The following is a 15,408-nucleotide window of genomic DNA, read 5'->3' on the forward strand; positions in this document are numbered from 1 at the left end:
ACTTTTTCATAGAATTTTTTCTCTCCATCAGGATGAGGCAGAGGGAAGAACACTAAACTCAAAGTCTAAAGTCCTGGGTTCCATACCCCAGTTTGTCAAAAATGGGATGGCTGGAACAGGTTAGTTCACTTATCTGAGTCCTGCAGCATGTACATGTTTGTGTGCACGTGGGTGTGTATATATGAGTAAACTGGTAGCTTCAAAACTGAGATCTGAACACATCTAGTGGGCGGTGGGGGGGGGGCACCTATCCCTCCAGTTCTCTATTTGCAGGCCTTGGTAGGTGTTTCTTTGCTAGAAAAGGAGTTTACGAGCACAGGTCTGGTAGAAAGAATGAGGGTGGTGGAGGGTGATGGTTCCACATCAGCTGGGAGCACTCCACTCTGACTGGGAGCAACCCTGTCAGCCTGCATGTGGTAGGGAGTGATTTGCCAGCACAATGAAGCCCCAGTGGCAGAATAAGCAAAGCCTGGCTCCTGAGCCCAAGTGAGACACCCTCGGGGGACCCCAGAAGTGACAGAGCAATCTTCAAGAGGGCGCCGAGGTCCCACAGTTATGCCAAGTAGGGGCTGAGCCCCTTCAGAGTTGGGTCATTCCAATTAACAAGAGGTCCTTCCTACTTGCTGGTGGGCAAGACCTGTGGACGTGTAATGGGCAAGAGAACTCTTCTGCCAACACCACAGGGCCAATGTCAGGCTCACAGTAGGTCATGTACAGGAGAGTAACTTGTAAACTACAAAACAGATCTAGAGATGTGGGGATGTTCCTTTGTCCTTTGTTTTCTCAATATAAAGACAACAGCCAAGAGTTCAAAGAGCTCAGGTCCCAGTGGTAGGTTGAGCCCTCAGAGGGCCCAGTGTGGCTACATCGAAAAGCATCTTCGGGAATATGGGTGAAGGTTCTCTTACTTTCCAAAGGAACCTTAAACTGTTTCTAAGGAGCTGACTTGACCCTCTGTAAATGGTGAATTCAGCCAATTTGCCTTTGATACCAGATCTCTCTTCCCAGCTTTACTCCCTCTATCTACATACAGGGTAGTGCCATCTGAATACTCTACAAACACCTTCAAATCAGCATGTTCAAAATTAAATTCATCTCCCTCTATTCACAAATTTTAATGACCATTAAAATACACATCTGTACTTCCTCCAGATTCTTAAGCTCCTTGAGGACAGTGACCAGATCTTACATATCTTTGTATCCCCAGTGGAAAGAACAGATTTCAATAGCAGTTCATTGCATTGAAATAAAGTGTTCAGCATTAGCTATGATAATGCTAGCTGCTATAATAAATGCCAAAATCCCAGGGACTTAATATAATATTTTATTTTGTGTGCACTAGAGACCCTAATATGTGTGTTCCTGACTAGCAGACAGCCTTTTGCATGCTCATTTGGGACCCAGGATAATTCCATTTTGCAGCTCTGCCCTCCTCTAAGGTCTTGAAGTCTCTGCATTCAGCACACCGATGCGGGGTATGTGTGTGAGAGAAAGAGAGAGAGAGAAAGAGAGCGATTAATTACTTGGAAAAGTCTCCCTTTTACCTATATCATTGATATAACTATTAATAACTCACCTTTTCACTCTCAAAAGTGTCCAAATTTGAAGGATAAATTATATTGTTACTCTACTTATAAACCATCTCACAGATAATCTATAAGCCCACCATAAAGCTTCTCAAGGCTTACATTTTTCGCCATGGGCAACTGAGAACCAATCTGAGGGTAAACACTGTAACATAAAGAAGAAAAGGTCAAGAGTGGCATATTCCACTGTACCTGACCACCATTTACTTTGCGGTCAGATACAGTCAGATACATTCTTTGAACCTTAAAATTCACTTCAGAGAAATCATGACCTTCCAGAATATGCCTCCTCTGTGCTGTATCACAGCAGTGCCCTCAACCTGAAGAACCAGTGTCTTGACACTGAAGAGCCAAGTCTTATATTCCAGCCATTGCTGAATCTGCTTTGCAGCAAAGCCTTCAGAAACGTCAGTTTTCCTTTCCAAAAACAAACAAACAAAAAAGACCTACAATCTGATCTCAAATCCTTTCGTTACAGTATTGAAAACATGCCCAAAAAGGAAATTAAGAAACTTCTTCCCAATGGTGAACTGCCACCCAACTTTAAAAATAAAAACCTTTAACTCTGAAATTATAATTATACAGACAGGGACCAGCCTGACATTTACTTTTGCTAATAGTCCTACTACATAACACAATAAACAAAGGTGCAAAGAGAATGTTTAAGACTTCAGGGCAAAGAGTTTTCAGGAACCCAAGAGAAGTTCACGAGATAGATACAGAAATACATACCAAGTACCAGAAAGCTAAAAGAAGGAAATAACCTAAAAGCCTTTGTTAGCCTCACTTGTGTAAATTTAGTTGGAGCAACTTGAAATTATACAGGAATCTCTCTGAGAAATAGTCCGCAATTCAACTTCACCAATTCGGACTGATTTGCCATGTCAATTAGTCAGGATGAAAGAGGCTTTGCCAAATGTAGACGATTTCGCCATCTAACACCTTCTCTGGTTGAGCCTTAGAACGATACTGCTAAGAGGAATATCTGATCAAATGCTTAAGTATTAACCGTGTGCAAGCAAAGCCATTAAATGATTGAACGTTCTGTGAATTAAATTTTCTAGAAAATGAAAACAAAATTGAATCCAAGAATAAACTATCTTAAAATCGCATTAGACGAGCAAAAACATAAAATATTTTTTCACCGGGGCTATAAAAATTAAATTAGCTAAAAGAGGAAATAAATGCTTTTGTTTTCCAAGCAGTTCCATTTATTAGGACAATAGGTACCTAAGAAGGAACCAAAACTCTGAAAAGAATTGTAATTGTTTCTAAAGATAATGCTTTGTGTAGTGAAAGGAAAGTCAGCTTTTTCTCTAAGTAACTTTCCAGGAAGAGGAGAATCATACTCAGTGGCTGCTCACAAGTGAAGAAAGGAAGGTTACAGGTAACCAGAAGTTCAGAGAAATCCACATTTGACCCCAAAACTGGCCCCCTGCTGAGGAGAGGGTGGGCAGGCTGGCTGCTCCCCCTTCACCTCCTCTCTGTCGTTTCATCCCTCCCAATCTTTCCATGGGTTCAGTTGCAGCTGTACATTTCTGCTTTTCACCTACAGGCTGGTTCAAAATGCTGTTCTGGGCTCAGCTGCCTTTGTCAGCAGACTGAGTCATATCATGCCATGATGTCTATAAGAACATTTTTGTTGTGCCCAGATCCTAGTTTTATTAGCCAGTAACTACTATAACAAACCAGCTGCTATAACAAACAGGATCAGATTTCAGAAGCCAGACACAATTTCAAAAGTCCAGATCCCTCTTTTCCAAATGGTGACTCTGGGATCTGGGCTCTTTTTATCCTCCGATTCTACCATCTTCAAACCAATTGGACGGGAGCAGAGAGCAGGCTCATGGAAGATTGTGCAGAACTCAGTTACATGATTCCTTCTAGATGCATAGGGATCTGGGAAATGTAGCTTTCTTTGTACTCAGGAAAGAGAGGATAACTGGACACTGGTGAATCCTAGCAATTTCTGCCACCCTGGATCTATTCAGAAAACACTTGTGAATGTCTTCTGCACATCAGATACTCTGTCAAGCACTAGGGTAAATGCTGAGCAGTGTGCTGCACTTCAGGGATCACAGGCTTGCAGGAGAGAAAAATGGGCACGTTAATGATTACAATATAACATGATAAATGATAGTAGCAGAGGGCTGAAGGAACCCCAAAAAGAAGCAAGATCAGCAAAGTTTCAGGGACGTTTGAGCTGAGTCTTGAAGGAGGGTGACAATGGCTAATGTTCTTTAATCATTTTCCACTCACCCAGCACTGTTCTAAGTGCTTTTCACGTATTAACTCACTTAATCGGCACTACTCTAAAGCTAGGTAGCATTATTATACCAACAGATGAGAAACTGAAGCACAGAGAGGTTGAGTCACTTGCTCAGGGTCTCACTGTTTACTAGTGATGGAGACAAGGTTTGGACCCAGGCATTCTATCTCCTGAAATGACTGTCAACCAGCAAAGTATGTGGAGAAGCGGCAGGAGTTCACCAGGGACGAAGGATGAGGCCCCCTCTGCTGACAGGGGCCCTGTATCCGCATTCTGTAAAGTACAGCAGGTTGGGAGAGACACATGCTGTTAAGGTCTCACTACACCCTCACCACCCATGCCAGGCAGCTATGGGTGTCACGGACAGAGTGACAGCCCAGAACCAGGATCACCACGGCAAGGCTGGGAGGATGTCAGGACATTGGGGAGATGGGCCAGACTGGAGAAGGAACACAGACCTGAATAGTAGACTGTCCTAAGGCAGGGCCAGTAGCCAAGGAAGGTATCGGGAGAGGGTGATTCATTTAATAACAAATTATTAAGATCTTATTAGATTCAACATATATCAATCCAAGTTGAAGTTGACCCACAGCCAGAAGCTGGCGGTAGGGGACAGTGCCCTCTCCCTGTGTGCAGGTGATCCCAGGGCCGTGCAGGCTGTCATTGTTGCAAAGAACAAAGTGGTAGCCCATACTTGATTTCCTAGGACTTCTGCTTCCCCTGCTGAGTATCCGTGCCATCAGACTCTAACCAGTGCCTGGATTCCACTCCGGCCATGTGCACAGCCTCCTCTGTGTAGTAAAAGCATGCGGTGCTCACCCACACCCAGTCTTGCTTTCCTTCCTGGACACACAGGTCTTCACTCCATAGTTCCCTCACAGTTAGGTGGGGCCACATGACTAGGCAGAGCCAGTGAAATGTGTTTCTGTCTCCTCTGGGACACCAAATAAAGAACTGGTCTCCAGTCCTTTGCCTTGGCAATTCTGGAAGCCACCTGTTGAGATGGCAGCCTAGCCAGATAGACGGAATGCTGCCCAGAGCCTCGCCGACCCAACACTGGACTTTATGAAAGCAAGAAATAAGCCTTTTCTGCCTTAACTCCCTGACATTTCTGGGTTTATTTATCAATGTAGCATAACCTGGCTAGTGTATATATTTCAAGCCTGTGCCCATCACTGGCTTTGTTTCTTCTGTTTCGACCCTAAAACTCATGCCAACCTCACTTCATTATTCAGCCAAGATTAAATCTGCTAAATCTAATCCAGTAGTATGCACATGTGGTTACTTCTTAATCAGTTATTATTTTTCACATTTTTTAATGAAACTATAAATAAAACTCCTTGATCAACACTTGGAATGTCATTGTCTATGTCAGAATGGCCACAGAGTCTGAGCTATTTCCAAACACATCCTCCTAGTCTTAAGTGGGAATCTAACAGGATGAACTTTCCAGTAATGAGGCTTGAAAACCTTGCCACCACCAGGAGAAGCAGCGGTCAGGCCAGGAGAAAGGCTGCTAACTTCCTGCAACTAGCCTACTAGTGGAGGGATTCTTACCTGTCCTCATCTGAACATCTGATTCGTGAATCCTTCCTGACCCTCCTTGCACCCCCGCCACACACACACACCCACACACACACAGGATATTAGCAAACTGCAACACCAACATTTCCAAAAGAAGCTGTGTTCAGTGCCAGTGCGCCTCAAGTTGTGAGAAAACAATATTCAAGAATTATTAAAGTAAAAATTCCATCAGAATTAGAGAACATCTTTTGGTAAATTCCAATCTGTTTAGTTTATTTCCTTGAAAGGAGATGTACACACATGTAGAATTCTAGCTTCAACTTGATGTCTACAAATTTCAGGAAAAAACACAGGAAAAAAATTGTCTTTTGCTCTCTTTCCCATCTTGCAAGATGGCGGGTGAAAAGGCTGAGAAGGATACTAAGGAGAAAAAACCTGAAGCCAAGAAGGCTGATTGATGCTGGTGGCAAGGTTAAAAAGGGGAAGCCCCACTGCAGCCGCACCCCTGTCCTGGTCAGAGGAATGGGCAGATATTCCCGATCAGCTATGTATTCCAGAAAGGCCTTGTACAAGAGGAAGTATTCAGCAGCTAAATCCAAGGTTGAAAAGAAAAAGAAGGTGAAGGTTCTTACTACTGTCACAAAACCAGTTGGTGGTGACAAGAATGGTAGTACCTGGGTGGTTAATCTTCACAAAATGCCTAGGTATTATCCTACTGAAGACGTGCCTCGAAAGCTGTTGAGTCACGGCAAAAAAGCCCTTCAGTAAGCAGGCGAGAAAACTGCGCGCTAGCATCACTCGTGGGACCATTCTGCTCATCCTCACTGGGCGCCACAGAGGCAAGAGGGTCATTTTCCTGAAGCAGCTGAGCAGTGGCCTGCTACTTGTGACCGGGCCTCTGTCCCTCAATCGAGTTCCTCTGCGGAGAACACACCAGAAATCTGTCATTGCCGCTTCCACCAAAATGATATCAGTGGTGTGAGAATCCCAGAACATCTCACTGACGCTTACTTCAAGAAGAAGAAACTGCGTAAGCCCAGGCACCAGGAAGGTGAGATCTTCGACACAGAGAGAGAGAAATACAAGATTACAGAGCAGCGGAAGGTTGATCAGAAAGCTGTGGACTCACAAATTCTGAGAAGAATCAAAGCCGTTCCTCAACTCCAGGGCTACCTCCGCTCTGTGTTTGCTCTTACAAGAGGAATTTATCCTCACAAAGTAGTGTTCTAAACTTCTTACAAAGAACCTAATTAAATAATTCGGTCCATTTAAAAAAAAAAAAAAAGAAAAAAATTGTCTTTTAATCTCTAGGACCAGTTGGGCAGTCAGACCCCAGACATAAGCAGGCAGGACAGTATGCTTCTCTTCATCAAGGTTACTTTGAGAAACACACAGTAAACTGGGCTTAGCAGCAGAACAAGCTCAGAGAGAAATGGGTTCAAAAACAAAATGCACAAATTGTATAATTGCCTAAAAAGCCACGAAGTCACTTAGCTAAATTTTTAAAGGACTGATGTTACTTAAACTGATAATAATCCTCACTTGACTAATTTAAATATTTTTCAAAATACTTATTTTATTTTTCAGGGTATACAAATACAAATGGTTCACATTATCCAAGTCAAATGCCTTGAATTCCTCCCACTTCTCCTCATCCCGTTACCTCCTACTACTTCTCCCCTACCCATTCCCAGAATTTCCTTCTCAGACTTCGATGATACAATCTGGAGCTATAGGTAAAGATTACCACATAATTACTACTGTATCATGTATCTTCTAAGAATTATTTTTTACATTTGCTTTCAGTTTGTAAACAAAAATCCAATTACAGGTTTTATATGTAATCCCTAATTATTATTTATAACTATCTAGGTACACAAACAGAGGTACACTGACTGGTTTAAGTGTCTGCCCCTGGCCTTTCTCATACTCTGGTTTTTTGATCACTCACTGCACCATCAACCATCTCTTAGTCACCTGGAATTTATCTTCACACACTTTTTTCAAAAGAGACAAATAAGTAAAACCTTGCCCAAGAGAACAAATATCACAGAAAATTTCTGAAGCTTTGTCTACCAGAGAATATAATTGTTGTTTTCACACATGAAAGACAACCTGGCTAGGTATAAAATTCTTGAATACAGCCTTTTATGAGCAAAACTCTATAGATATTGCTTTGGTATAGCTATCACAGAATGGTACGATTCTGGAAGATTTTATCTTTCTTCTTTTGGCATTTTGGTATTACCTATTTGCTCCTCACTGAACACGTGTTGTTGTAATAAGAAAAAAATTAATAAAAACAAATAAAGTGAATAGATTTGTGATGAGTGCTGATTATTATGTTCCCACATTCTGCTGGACATTGAAAGGCATGTCAATGATTGCTGCTGTCAAGGCAAGAACCCAGCAATAGGCCACATATAGATACTGATGATACAAATGAATGTTACAAATTACTGCACAGTAATTTTACAATTAACAAAAATAATAACATTGGGATTTAATATCATATTCTTTAGAAGGGAAAAAGTAGTGCATCTAGAATGCATAATGAGAAGAAAACATCAGAAGTCCTCAAACCTCTCAAGATCTTCCTCAGGCAGGACTCTGAAATCTGAAGGCCACAGGGTCTTACAACAACTAAGCTCTAGTTCTAGCCTCCCTTAGGCTCCCAATGTACAACCTCTTTATTCAGAAAGACAAGAACACCACCCCCCAAAAAAGAGACATGTCAAAACTGAGTATACTTCGGAGGAGGTCAGATGGAGAAGGACTGTAGCACAGTTGTTAAAAACACACAATTCAGGTTCCAACGACCTGGGTTCGAGCATGACTCTACCACATACCCCATACTTGTGGGTGACCTTGAAGAAATCAACTTCCATGTGCTCCTATTTCCTCATCTGCAAAATCAAGGTAAGAATAATATCTCCCTCACTGGGTTGCTGTAAGAATTGAGTTAAAATAAAACACAGTACCTGGCATGCAGGAAGTATGAACCAAGTGTTTACAATGAACAAATGAGCCACGCAAAATAAGAGTTATAGGTTGACCTCCGTTATTTGACATGCCCCCCAGGAACATCTATGATCATCAAAGTGAGCATAGCATGCAGTCTTACTGCCACCCCAAATCAAACCAGTTAGGCAAGCTGAGGAAAGCTGACGGGGCTGGTCCAAGTCACAGGACCTACTGGTGCCAGAACTAGAGCCAGCTCTTCCGGTACACTGTGCTGTTCCCTACATACAGCCTCCAAGCTTCCCTGACACTGAGTCTGGTCTTTCAGAGGCAGCACCACTGTGGATCTTGTTACCGAAACACCAGGTGAAGCTCCCCTTGGTTTGCAGAATAAACAGAGTAACAGTCCTTAAAACATCGCCCTACAAAATGAGGGAATCCTACTACAGTTCTGTTAGGTTTTTTTTTTTTTTTGACTTGTCAGAGGACAGGGGATGTTCTGTTTGTTCTTCTACCTAGGAATTGTAGATTTCTCAACTTCCTTTCTTTCAAGAGGAAGTTGGTCCAAACCTACAACTAGGAGCCCTACTTGAAGATTCAACACTGCTACTTAAAGCAATTAGAAATAAGCAGTTTTTCATTTCACTTAGCACCCTGTTGGAGAGCTAGTCTCTCAGCCTTATGGTCTCACAATTAATTTGTTGGCACAATTAATCTAAATGAAAAGGAGGATTTTACTCTCACACCTACTAACCCATATTAGGAAAATCTATGAGGGTCAACACCCTGGAGTATCCCCAAAGAACCTCTAAAGGGGGAGGGGGACTATAAAAGAACACAAGCTACAGAAGCTCCTCCACCTACCATCCAGGGGAGCCTACACAGGACTTAACCTCTTCAAGCATTCTCATCTGCACAACAGAGAGGTGATAATACCCACCTCATAAAGTTGTTGTGAGGATTACATGAGAAAATGTATCTAATGCCTTTATCACAGTGCCCTACCTGTTAATTATGGCCTTCATTATCACAGCCAAACAAGAATAAAGACCCCTGTGCTCAAGTATGGGGTCTCCACAAGTGCTGCTAATCAAGCAATTTACAAAGTAATTATGCCAGCCCTGATGGCTTACATCTGTTTACCTGAAGAACTTTCCATGTCATAATATATAACAGGCTATTTGTATGTTCCCAGAACCAGCTCCTATTTCATTGTTTTTGTATAGCCCCTAAAACTTTGACATGGCAGCCCTGAATCTTGCCCCTATGATGAAACACTTTCTTACAGGTCTGGTGTCTAGTTGACTTTTGACTTTATTAGTCATAGTCAGAGAATCAAAGTTTGTTTGCTTCCATGGTTCACTGAGGATATAACCAGAGAAACAGCTGTGGTGATCGCTTGCTGACTTTTGGGCTAAATTCAGATAGAGGATGCATAGAAACCTCCATTTGGCTCCAGAGAATCTAGAATCCCTCAGAATTCCAGTAACAAGAGAGACACCAGTTCACCCCCAAAGCCAACTGGAGCGTCTTCTAGCCTGGGGTGTGGGAGGCTCCCAAGAGCATCAAGAAGGAAATATCTCACTTGGCTTAGCTGGACTGGCTAGTTCTGACCTCCAGAGGGAGGAACAGCAGGAAAGACAGACAGGCTCACGTGCTTTGTCCTAGCTGGCTGTAAGCACAAGATCTCCAGGTGCCCTCTCCTCTGAGTGCACCTCACAACCTCTGGAATCAACCCCAGGTGCACAACAGTAGAGCTGGCAGTCAGGTGGTCCTTACCTCCTCATGTTTTTAGGGAGAGGCTAAAAAGCTGCCAGTGGGATCTGTTAGTTCTCTAATCTAACAACTCCTCCCCCTGCCCTCCCTCCAAAGTTGGGTTTATTCTCAGCAAGGAACTGATGACTGAAATGGGATTGAGTAATACCTGGAAAAGGAATGAGCTGAGAGAGAGCTCACAGCCAGCCAACAAACCAAGTTCAGAGGTTCACACTTAATTCCTGTTGCCCTGTGACCTTGGCAATCTGGGGAACCCTCTAGTCAGCCCACTTCTCTCTCTTTCCTGCACCTCTGCCCATATGCTCCCTCGACCTCCACCCCCAACTCCCTGTATGCCCTTCGTTCTCTCCCTTTCTAAACAGATTCTGGAAGCGTGACAATACAGAGCAAGCCAGAAAATGGAAATACAATGCTAATCACACACACAGACACACTTCATAATTTGTAAAATAATACTTCAAATGTGATCTCCTTGGTGGCGAGACATATCCATGGTAAAGAATCTAATTCAAAGACCTAGAACAAACACATAAGATTGAAAAGTTCATACTGTTTCTTATGAAAGCAAGATTGCAAGGCCCTGAGTCATATGTTCCTCTGTTTGACTTGTGTCAGAAGAGCTTTCAACCTGGAAGCTGCCGCATGGTGGGATATCACATCAGACCAGTGATAGCTTCTCTCTGTTTTGTCTCTTTTGTCAGTGAGATAAAGAGAGGCACCGGTGCCTCCCATTCAGAAGCCCATTAAGGACCCACCATAGCAGAGAATCTTCTTTCCCACAAACTTTGTACTATCGAATCACAGAACAAAGGGCAGGGTCTCCCATCCTTTACTCTCATTCACTGGGGCAAGGATTCTGCCCACTTCTTACCCACTGTCTCATTTCTCACCAAAGGAGCATTTGCAAGTTGAAAGATTTATATTCTGTGAACTATTTCACTTGTCATCAGCCACGGGCTCCAGGCTCCGGGCTGCGCTGGTCAGTTCCGGGAAGGTTCCCTGAGCCTCCCTCATAGGCAAGGCCATACTGCTCCCAAGTGGCTCCTGTGGAGAAGCAGGAAGCCAGAAACGGCTGTGACTGGACCACTTTTCAGACCCGCCGGGGCCTGCCTCGCTGTTATGAGGCCCCCTCTGTCAACCGGGCCCTAGACCCTTCCGAGGGCCCATCACACTGGAGAACTCGGCATCTCACGACTCCAGGAAGGCCCTAGGTCGAGGCACCAGGGGCAGTCACTCCGTATCTTTAATAAGCCTAAAAAGCTGCACGGCTGCTCTAACAAAACAAAGTCCCGAATTCAACCTAGGCATCATCACAGAAGAGTCTGTTAAGATACAACTGGAAGGAGACCCTCCCTTCCTTAAAAAAAAAAAAGGCCGGGGGTGGGGGGGAGGCGGGTGTGGAGCAAAAGGAAAGAGAGGCAGAAGTATTTGGAGACTAAAAACATTTGTTAGTACCTACTGCATAGGCCTCTTTGCACCCCAGAGGCAGCTCCTTACTCTTTATGAATCTTCTTAGGGTAGTTTATGAAGGTAAGTGAGTTTTAATAAGTAAAATCTCCTTCAAGCTCATCCTTTTCTCAACAATGAAAAATACAATCTATCTTTAAAATTAGTGTTCCCCTAACTTTGTTACTGCCCCCCAAAGGGGATGGACCCTTGTTTATAGTCCTGTGATCAAAGTTTAGAGCAATATCATTAACTCTGTTGACAGGGGAAGCTTGGTAAGAGAGCAAAAATAAGATAATCCCCCCCAAAAAATCCTTAGGGATACCAAGCAGCCCTTCCAATGCCTGAATCACCTGAGGAACGCTTAATACTGCCAAAGCCCAGGCCCAGCTCCAGACCAACTCAATCAGAACCTCTGCAGGTGCACCCAGGCAGGCATGGGTGTTTTCTGCAGCTCTGCAGACAAAGTTGAGAACCTCTCTCCTAGACCCGGGGTCTCCAATCTAGCCGCACAGAAGAACCGCCTGGGGAAACTCAGACACCCTTTCCTGGACCCCACCCCAAACCAACGGAATCACAGTCTCTGGGGATGGCGCCCGAGGGTTTTGTTCAGAAGCTCCCAAGTGATTCTGCAGTTATAGTATTTGATTAAAAGCTTGCACTTTTATTACAGAAACGCATTCACAGAAAAAGTAGAAAGAATAAAGAAGTAAAAAAGAAATATACTTTACACACGCATAATCCCAAACCCTACCTTCCAGAAATAACCAGTTAATTACTTTAGCTGAGGTGAAGATGGGGGGGAGGGGGGTGGTACTGAGGGAATATGCAAGTAAAGGAAGGTGTACTCACAGGTTCCGAATTCAAAGTCCCCATCAGCTTCCCGAACTCTCTCCAAGCAGCTCTGGAGCCAAAAGACTGCACCCCGGCATCCCGCAACACGCAGACGCACGGGCACGCAGACGCACGGCACGCAGACGCACGGCACGCAGACGCACGGCACGCACTCACGCGCACGGGCACGCACTCACGTGCACGTGCACGTGCACCAGCACGCCCGCAGGCACGTGCGTGGTCACACACAGTCACATGCACAGTCACATGCACAGCCACATGCACAGCCACACGCCGAGTCACGTGTGCAGGCACGTGAACACGATCCCTGCTTTGAAGGAGGACTGCAGAGGCTCTGCCGGCCTTCTCGTCACCAAGAAGGCGTTGTATAATTTCATTTTGTGGGTGCCTAAGTTAGAAACATTTTGCTCACCAAACCAGGTTTATGAAGTGACAGTTACCTCGTTTGGCCATTTTTTAAATTAATCATAGATTTATGTAACCCCCAATCAGAGCTGCTTTCAGAACAAAGCAACCCAGGCCCAGCACCAAGTTGTTATTATTCCCTCCAAGAGGAAAAAAAAAAAGAAAGAAAAAAGGTGCTTATTGAGCCTATGCAATTTATCCTACGTCTTTTTTTTTTTTTAATTTAAGAAATTTGAAATACTATAATACAGGAAACATGTCACCACCGTTGAGAGCCTGGGGATATTTGAGAGGGAAAAGGAAACAAGATGAATAACAAATTTCCCTAGGGCGGTAGGTTAAAAGGGAGGGGAGAGCATTAAGGGCAGGTTTCCACTGTAATGCTACAATTGTTAGGAATTTTATTCTGCCAATAATTATGCATGAATCCTTGGGCAAATCAAGATATCATCTATCTTCCCATTTGTAAAATGAGAGAGATCAAGTTTAAGGCAGAGTTTCTCAGTGTTGACACTATTAACATCTTGGGCAGGATACTTCTCTGTTGGGGGGTAGGGGGAGGCAGCATCCTGTGCGTTGTAGGATGTTTAGCAGCGTCCCTGGCCTCTATCCACCAGATGACCATAGCACAGGCTCACTCGTGCCCCAGTTGTGAGTCAAAAATGTCTCCAGAGATTGCCAGATATCCCACGAGGGACAAAATCAACCCTGGTTTAGAACCACTGGTCTAGGGTAATTCTGAAGGTCTCTTTATTTTCAAAAATTCATAAAGTATGTGGGAAAAGCTGAGAAGATGAATTTGACATCTCAGGGAATGTGCATATAAAAAGCCAAAGATGAGTACACGTAGAATTATCCTGTAAAGCAGAGGTTCTCAAGCTTGGCTGAACATTAGAATCACCTGAGGAGCTTTTTAAATTCCCAGTCTCAAGGTCAAACCCCTGACCAGGGGGCTTCCCTGGTGGCGCAGTGGTTGAGAGTCCGCCTGCCGATGCAGGGGACACGGGTTCGTGCCGCGGTCCGGGAAGATCCCACATGCCGCGGAGCAGCTGGGCCCGTGAGCCATGGCCGCTGAGCCTGCGCGTCCGGAGCCTGTGCTCCACAACGGGAAAGGCCACAACAGTGAGAGGCCCGCGTACCGCAAAAAAAAAAAAAAAAAAAAAAACAAAACCCTGACCAATTAAACCAGAACTCTGGGAGTTGAACAGAGTTCAGGTGTTTCCCGTGTGTAGTGGTTTGAGGATCAGTGGAGGAGAGATAGAAATAACAATATCTGTGCATCATTTCTCTGATAAAATTTTATTTCAATCAGCAAGGAAACCAAAAACCCAATCTAGACTGGCATTTTGCAAAGCACTGGGAAACAGGTCACCTTAAATCGGGCCAATCTCAAGCTTTCAATTTTTTTTTTTTAATAAAATCCCTTGCATCTCTGACAGTCTTATTCTATTTATTTATATATTTGTTTGTTTATTTACTTATGGCTGAGTTGGGTCTTTGTTGCTGCACGCGGGCTTTCTCTAGTTGCAGTGAGCGGGGGCTACTCTTCGTTGTAGGTGTGTGGTCTTCTCATTGCTGTGGCTTCTCTTGTTGCAGAGCACGGGCTCTAGGCACCCGAGCTTCAGGAGTTGTGGCTTGCGGGCTCTTGACCACAGGCTGAGTAGTTGTGGTGCACGGGCCTAGTTGCTCCGCGGCATGTGGGATCTTCCCAGACCAGGACTCGAACCTGTGTACCCTGCATTGGCAGGCGGATTCTTAACCACTGTGCCACCAGGGAAGTCCTCAAGCTTTCAATTTCAATGAGTATTTGAGTATCCCCACTCTCTGGAGAAATACTTGAGAATCCAGAGACTCAAAGTCGAAGATCCCAGTGTCTCTGAGGAAGGTGCAGCCATTCATCCCACAAATCCTCCCATCCCTGCAGTTAGGGACCTGAGAGCACACCAGCCATTCTCTCCAAACCATGACTGTCAATTGTATTTATCCTGTTCGACAGAGATTACCTGTTCCAGTTTATCAAGTAAATGACAATCACATCAAAAGAAAATGTGTGCACTCCCTGAAAGAGGAAGATACACCCTGTACTTATCTCTGTGTGAAATCAGTCTGTGTGGCAGGGCTTGCAAGAGGCCTAGAGACCCAAGCAATGAGGCAAAGCCACTACTAACCAGATTTAACATGAAAATGACATAAGCAGTTCAAAGGGGCCACTGTAAAGTGACTAAAGGATCCTCGACCATTTCCTGGGGATTCTGTGCTGATTAACTTGGTACTCTGCAAAGTGCTCACAGTTTCCTAAAAAGAAAGGAAAAGGACGCAATCCTATTTACTGTAATATTTGTTATGCTGTTACAAAAAAATAGCAGCCAAAATTTATTGAACACTTACTCTGTGCCAGGCGCTGTGCTAAGCATTTCATATACATTATTTCATTTAATCCTCACAACAATCTGATTAGATTGGTATTATTACTAATAATTATTATTACCCCTGTCTTATAATTGAGGAAACTGAGGCTTAGAGAAGTTAAGTGACTTGTTTCCAGCAGCCACAGGAATGGAAATTAAAACTTAGGCAGTCTGACTA

At 44.0% G+C, this 15,408-nt stretch overlaps 1 pseudogene; it reads left to right on the plus strand.

The window, feature by feature from the left end:
- Positions 1-5,756: 5,756 nt before the first annotated feature.
- Positions 5,757-6,668, plus strand: LOC111186586 (large ribosomal subunit protein eL6 pseudogene; annotated as a pseudogene).
- Positions 6,669-15,408: the final 8,740 nt, after the last annotated feature.

The sequence above is a fragment of the Delphinapterus leucas genome, chromosome 13 (assembly GCF_059928025.1).
Source record: "Delphinapterus leucas isolate spDelLeu-1000000601 "Yukka" chromosome 13, BTC_Dleu_Yukka2, whole genome shotgun sequence".
Lineage (NCBI taxonomy): Eukaryota > Metazoa > Chordata > Mammalia > Artiodactyla > Monodontidae > Delphinapterus > Delphinapterus leucas.